This window comes from Pan paniscus, chromosome 21 (genome assembly GCF_029289425.2).
Source record: "Pan paniscus chromosome 21, NHGRI_mPanPan1-v2.0_pri, whole genome shotgun sequence".
NCBI classification, from domain to species: domain Eukaryota; kingdom Metazoa; phylum Chordata; class Mammalia; order Primates; family Hominidae; genus Pan; species Pan paniscus.
In genome coordinates, this window is record NC_073270.2 from 2,570,135 (window position 1) to 2,577,860 (window position 7,726).

The window sequence follows — 7,726 nt, forward strand, 5'->3', positions numbered from 1 at the left end:
CCTGGATAATATCCCGCAGAGTGTTTTCCAACTTGGTTTCATTCTCCCCATCACTTTCAGATACACCAATCAGACGTAGATTTGGTCTTTTCACATAGTCCCATATTTCTTGGAGGCTTTGCTCATTTCTTTTTATTCTTTTTTCTCTAAACTTCCCTTCTCGCTTCATTTCATTCATTTCATCTTCCATTGCTGATACCCTTTCTTCCAGTTGATCGCATCGGCTCCTGAGGCTTCTGCATTCTTCACGTAGTTCTCGATCCTTGGTTTTCAGCTCCATCAGCTCCTTTAATCACTTCTCTGTATTGGTTATTCTAGTTATACATTCTTCTAAATTTTTTTCAAAGTTTTCAACTTCTTTGCCTTTAGTTTGAATGTCCTCCCGTAGCTCAGAGTAATTTGATCGTCTGAAGCCTTCTTCTCTCAGCTCGTCAAAGTCATTCTCCATCCAGCTTTGTTCCGTTGCTGGTGAGGAACTGCGTTCCTTTGGAGGAGGAGAGGCGCTCTGTGTTTTAGAGTTTCCAGTTTTTCTGTTCTGTTTTTTCCCCATCTTTGTGGTTTTATCTACTTTTGGTCTTTGATGATGGTGATGTACAGATGGGTTTTCGGTGTGGATGTCCTTTCTGTTTGTTAGTTTTCCTTCTAACAGACAGGACCCTCAGCTGCAGGTCTGTTGGAATACCCTGCCGTGTGAGGTGTCAGTGTGCCCCTGCTGGGGGGTGCCTCCCAGTTAGGCTGCTCGGGGGTCAGGGGTCAGGGACCCACTTGAGGCAGTCTGCCCATTCTCAGATCTCCAGCTGCGTGCTGGGAGAACCACTGCTCTCTTCAAAGCTGTCAGACAGGGACATTTAAGTCTGCAGAGGTTACTGCTGTCTTTTTGTGTGTCTGTGCCCTGCCCCCAGAGGTGGAGCCTACAGAGGCAGGCAGGCCTCCTTGAGCTGTGGTGGGCTCCACCCAGTTCGAGCTTCCTAGCTGCTTTGTTTACCTAAGCAAGGCTGGGCAATGGCGGGCGCCCCTCCCCCAGCCTCGCTGCCGCCTTGCAGTTTGATCTGAGACTGCTGTGCTAGCAATCAGCGAGACTCCGTGGGCGTAGGACCCTCCGAGCCAGGTGTGGGATATAATCTCGTGGCGCGCCGTTTTTTAAGCCGGTCTGAAAAGCGCAATATTCGGGTGGGAGTGACCCGATTTTCCAGGTGCGTCCGTCACCCCTTTCTTTGACTTCCCTTGCGCTTCCCAGGTGAGGCAATGCCTCGCCCTGCTTCGGCTCGTGCACGGTGCGCGCGCCCACTGACCTGCGCCCACTGTCTGGCACTTCCTAGTGAGATGAACCCGGTACCTCAGATGGAAATGCAGAAATCACCCGTCTTCTGCGTTACTCACGCTGGGAGCTGTAGACCGGAGCTGTTCCTATTCAGCCATCTTGGCTCCTCCCCTCTCTTTTCCTGGATTGTTTTAAGGTAAATACCAGACATGATATTATTTCATTCTTAACTACTTCAGCATGTAGAAGAGTTAAGAATTCTTTTTATAACAATAAAATGTCTTTATTATACTTAAAATTTAATAGTAATTCCTTAATATCATCTAACATTTGTCAACAGTCAAATTTTTCTGCTTGTCTCGTAAATATAACTTTACAGTTGGTTTGTTTGAATGAGGATGCAAATTAAAGCCATATGTTACATTTTATTGATGCCTTTTAAACCTCTATTAATCTAAAGGAGTTCCACTTCCTCTTTGTTCTCTTGCCATTTATTTGCTGAAAAAACCAGGTTGTTGACTCTGATAAATTGCCCACATCCGGTACTATTTCCCAGTTTCCCAACTGTATTCAGCTGCAGTCGCGCGCAGTGGTAGTGGGCTTGATAACATGCCCTTTATTGGCTGGCTTCACCACTCCTTACTGGTGTTAATTGCTCTGAAATCCTTGTCTTACAGTTGGCTTCTCACTGAACCTATCTCTGTGTTTTAAAGTCCCTCGAAATAATTAGTCTTTGTCTAGTTAAGCCATCAATATATAGTTAGATTAATTAGTTTTACTTTAGATTTAGTAATTTAGATTTTTAGGATTTTTTTCATTTTGGAATTTGTTTATTAATTATTTAAAAATTCATGTGCTTACAAAGTCAAAACGTAAGTCACAGCACATTCAGAGAAGTCTGCCTTCCCCCTTGTCTCTTCCATTCTGTTCCCTTTCTCCTTTACATGTAAAATTTTAAATTATGATTTTAGTTTATTCCTCTTTTTCTAAAAAAACAAGACACAAGGCCGGGCGCGGTGGCTCACTCCTGTAATCCCAGCACTTTGGGAGGCCGAGGCGGGTGGATCACGAGGTCAGGAGATCGAGACCATCCTGGCTAACATGGTGAAACCCCGTCTCTACTGAAAATACAAAAAAATTTAGCCAGACGTGGTGGAGGTCGCCTGTAGTCCCAGCTACTCGGGAGGCTGAGGCAGGAGAATGGCGTGAACCCGGGAGGCAGAGCTTGCAGTGAGCCTAGATCGCGCCACTGCAATCCAGCCTGGGCAACTGAGCAAGACTCCGTCTCAAAAAAAGAAACACACACACACACACACACGCACACAAAACCACAAGAGACAATATACACATGCTTGTATTTCTCACTCTTGTAAACATAAAAGGTAGTGTGCTCCACACACTCTTCTATATATTTTCCTGTTTAATGATATGCTGTGGGTCACTCTGAAGTGGTGTGCTGAGTTCCTCCTTATGCCCTTTTAAAGTCACATAATACCCAATGTGCGGCTGTACCGTAATTTAGTAGGCAGTTCAGCTTTTGCTCTTACAAATAGTGTTGTGATGAAGAGCCTAAGGATAAGTCATCCTGCACTTGTGTTAGTAGATCTTTGGGATACATTTCTGGAAGTTGAATTGTTGGGTCACGAGGTAATTTTGCTAGATATTGCCAAGTTCACCTCTTTATGAGTTATATGATTTTGCATTCCTAACAGCAAAATATGGAGTAATTGTTTTGCCTTAGCTTCCCCAACAGAACATGCTGTTGAACTTTTGGATTTTTGGTCAAGCAGATAGGTGAGAAACCATGTCTCAGTGTAGTTTTTAATTTGCATTTCTTCCTATACAAGGGTGGTTGAGCATATTTTTATATGTTTGAAACATTTGTATTTCATTTTCTATAACTTGTCTTTTCCCATTTATTGCCCATAATTCTAAAAGGTTGACTGTCTTCTAAAATTTTAGAAGCTTTCTCTATATTAGGGATTATTTTTTGTCTATGATGTAAATTGCAAAATAGTACACACACCTATACACAAGTTTCTTTTTGTACAATGTGATCAAAATTATAATCTTTTAAATCTTTCTGCATTTTGAGTTACAGTTGGGAAGGTTTTCTCCATTTTTAGGTTATAAAAGAATATATATATATATATGTTTTCTTCTAGTACTTAAATAGTTTCGTTTCTTACATTTAAATCTCTGATCCACTTGGAATTTATTTTGGTGTATGGTGGGAGGAACTAGATAGATACACTTCTGGATTTTTCTATGCTGTTCCATTGGTCTATTAACTCTTCAAATGATCCAACACCACAGTTGAAAAGCCTCTTCTTTTTCCACTGACTTGCCTTCATACTTTTTTTTTAAGCAATCAATTGACCATATGTATGAGTCTATTTCTAGAATCTCTATTCTGTTCCATTGATCCACTTGTCTTTTTTTTCTTTTCTTTTTTTTATTTTTTAATTTATTTTATTTTATTATTATTATACTTTAAGTTTTAGGGTACATGTGCACAATGTGCAGGTTTGTTACATATGTATACGTGTGCCATGTTGGTGTGCTGCACCCATTAACTCATCATTTAGCATTAGGTATATCTCCTAATGCTATCCCTCCCCCCCACTTGTCTATCTTGATGCCAATACCACACTGTATGATTACTATAGCTCTATAATAATTTTCTGTTCATGAGGGATATTGATCTATAGTTTTGCTTTTCTATGATTCTTTATCTGTAATGCTGGCCTCACAGAATGGGAAGCCTCACTTCCTCTTTAATTTTCTGAAATAATTTGAGTAAAATTGTTAGTACTTCTTCCTCAATTGTTTGATAGAATTCCTCAGTGAAGTCATCTGGGTCTGAATTATTCTTTGTCAGAGGCTTTTTAAACTACAAATTTAATTTCTTTAATAGATATAGAGATAATTAGCCTATTTATTTCTTCTTGAGTGAGCTTTAGCAGTCTATGTCTTTCAAAGAATTTGTCCATTTCATCTAAGTTGTTAAGTTTATCGGTATAAAGTTTTTCATAAAGTTCCATTATAATCTTTTTAATATCTGTGGAGTCTGTAGTAGTGTCACCTCTCTCATTATTGATATTGGTAATTTGTATCTTCTTTCTTTTTTCCTGATTAACTGTGTGGATATGGGTTTATTAATTTTATGAATTTTCTCAAGGAACCAGCTTTTGCTCTTATTGATTTTTTCTATTTTTTTCATTTTATGTTTCTGATTTCTGCTTTGTTCCTTATTATTTCCTTTCTTCATTTTTTCCTACTTTTTGAGGTCTCTGAAAAAAACCTTTCTTCTGTCCTAATATAGGGATTTAGTGCTATGAATTTCCTGCTAAGTACTCTTTTGGCTGCATGCCACAAATTTGGTATGCTATGCTTTCATTTTCATTCAGTTAAAAAATATTTTCTAGGCCAGGAGTGGTGGCTCATGCCTGTAACCCCAGCATTTTGGGAGGCTGAAGCAGGCAGATCACTTGAGCTCAGGAGTTTGAGATTAACCTGGGCAACACAGCAAAACTCAGTCTCTACAAAAAAATACAAAAATTAGCTGGGCGGGGTGGAGTGCGCCTGTAGTCCCAGCTACTCAGGAGGCTTAGGTGGGAGGATCACCCGAGCCTGGGAGGTTGAGACTACAGTGAGCCGTGATTGTTCCACTGCACTCCAGCCTGCGGGACAGAGTGAGACCCTATCTCAAATAAATAAATAAATAAATACATACGTACACAAAATACTTTCTAATTTTTCTTCTGATTTCTTTCTCAATAATGTATTATTCAGAAGTATATTTAGTTTTAAAATGTTTGGAGATTTTCTAGAGACGTTTGCTTTTTAAATTTAATTTCTATGACTACTGAGGGTTAAATTAAATAAAATTAAAAATAAATAAATAAATTTAATTCCATTGTGGTCAGAAAACACACTTCTCATGACTTGATTTCTTTAAAACTTACTGAGACTTATTTATGGCTGAGAATACAATCTATGTTGGTAAATGTTTCTTTTATAGTTAAAAAGAATGTGTATTCTCTTGTTTTGGGATGGAGCATTCTATAAGTATCAGTTAGCTCAAGTTGGCTTATAGTGCTGTTCAAGTCTTCTACATCTTTACTGATTTTCTGCCTCCTTGTTTTACCAATTATTGAAAGAGAGGTGTTGAAATCTGACTGTAATTGTAGATTTTTCTATATATTCTTGCAATTCCACGAGTTTTGTTTTATGTATTTTGAAACTCTATTATTATATGCATCAACATTTAGAATTGGTATATTTTATTGATTAATTGATAAGTTTATTATAAATGATATTCTATGTTCTCATAATTAGTTTGTTCTAAATATACTTTGATATTAATGTAGGCATTCCATATTTAAAAAATTATTGTTGATGTTGCATATATTTTTCTGTCCTTTTATTTTTAATCTATTTGTGCCTTTATTTTTGAAGAGAATCAATTCTTTGCAGGCAGCAAATAGTGGATCCTACTTTAAAAAATATAATGCAAAAATCTCTTTATTTTAATTGGTGTGTTTAAACCATTTACATTTAATATGATTATTTATATGACTAGGTCTAAATCTATGATCTTGCTACTTACTAGCCTCATCTCTTTTCCAGTGTACCTCATTTTCTGTCTTCTTTTGGATTGATTTTTATGATTCTGATTTATGTCTTTTGTCAGTTTATTAGCTATTACTCTTTGTTGTGTTATTTTACTGGTTGTTTTGGGATTTCTGGCATACATTATTAACTCATCATTATTTACCATGAGTGATAAGGTATCACTTCACATATAGCATAGAATTCTTACAGTAATATATTTCTATGTCTCTCTTCCTGGTCTTTGTGCTATTTTTCTCACACATTTTACTTCCATGTATGTTATAATTTGTCAAATATATTATTATTGTATTTGCTTTGAACAGCTATGTTTTAAGTACATTTAAATATACTTTTAAAATATTTTCCCACATTGTTACTATTTCTCTTGCTTTTAATTTCTTTGTATATATCCAGGTTTCCATCTGGTATCATTTCACTACTGTTGGAAGGACTTCTTTTTAACATTTCTTGTAGTGCAGATCTGTTGATGATGAATTCTTTCCGCTTCCGTATGATTGATAAAATCTTTATTCTTCACTTCAAAAATTGTGGTAAAGTACACATAAGATTTGTCATCTTAACCATTTTTTAGTGTACAGTTCAGTGGCATTGAGTACATTCACACTGTTGTGCAACCATCACCACTATACGTCTCTAGAATGCTTTCCATCTAGCAAAACTGGGAAAATACATGGAATGCATCACAAATTTGCATTCCATCCATGTACACAGGCCATACTAATCTCTGTATCATTTCACTCTTAGTATCTGTGCTGCCAAAGTGAGTACTTAACTCTAGCCTGGATGACAGAGCAAGACTGGCTCAAAAAATAGATAAATAAATTAAATGCTTAATTTTGTGTATTTATTTTAAAAGATATTTTTGCTAGATAAAAATTCTAGAATGACTAATTAATTATTGTTTTCTTTTTAAAAATGCTTTAAATAGCCAGGCATCGTGGGGCATGCCTGTAATCCCAGCATTTTGGGAGGCCGAGGAGGGTGGATCACCTGAGGTCAGGAGTTCGAGACCAGCTTGGTCAATATGGTGAAACCTTGTCTCTACTAAAAATATGAAAATTAGCCAGGCATGATGGCAGGTGCCTGTAATCCCAGCTACTTGGGAGGGTGAGGCAGGAGAATTGCTTGAATCTGGGAGGCGGAGGTTGCAGTGAGTCGAGATCATGCCATTGCACTCCAGTCTGGGTGATGAGGGTGAAACTCTGTCTCAAAAAAAAAGAAAAAAAGCTTTAAAGATGTATCCCCACTGTCTTAAGCTTGCATTATTTTTGATGAAAAATCTCCTGTATTTTTTGTTCTTTTGTATTTAATATTTCTTTTTGGGGGGCTGCTTTTAAGATATTTTCTTTATTGGTTTGTGCAACTTGGTTTGTGCTTGGGGTTCATCGAGTTTTTGGATCTGTGGGTCTACAGTTTTCATCATATTTGGAACATATGTGACCATTATTTCTTCAAATATTCTTTCTGTCCCCTCTTCCACTGGTGTCTCCAATACATATCTATTAGGCCACTTGAAATTTCCCCATAGCTGCTGATTGATGCTCTGTTTATCTTTTTTTTTTGAGATGGAGTCTCGCTCTGTTGCCCAGGCTGGAGTGCAGTGGTGCCATCTCGGCTCACTGCAAGCTCCACCTCCTGGGTTCACGCCATTCTCCTGCCTCAGCCTTCCAAGTAGCTGGGACTACAGGCGCCCGCCACCACACCTGGCTAATGTTTTGTATTTTTTTTAGTAGAGATGGGATTTCACCGTGTTAGCCAGGATGGTCTCGATCTCCTGACCTCGTGATCCACCCGCCTTGGCCTCTCAATGTGCTGGGATTACAGGCG

The 7,726-nt window shown here is 38.0% G+C and overlaps 1 non-coding gene across 1 annotated transcript; it reads right to left on the reverse strand.

Annotated features, from left to right (window-relative positions):
• Nucleotides 1–6,563: 6,563 nt before the first annotated feature.
• On the reverse strand, nucleotides 6,564–6,667 carry LOC112438074 (U6 spliceosomal RNA). Its single transcript, XR_003026568.1, has one exon. It is a non-coding gene; the product is annotated as a U6 spliceosomal RNA (small nuclear RNA).
• Nucleotides 6,668–7,726: the final 1,059 nt, after the last annotated feature.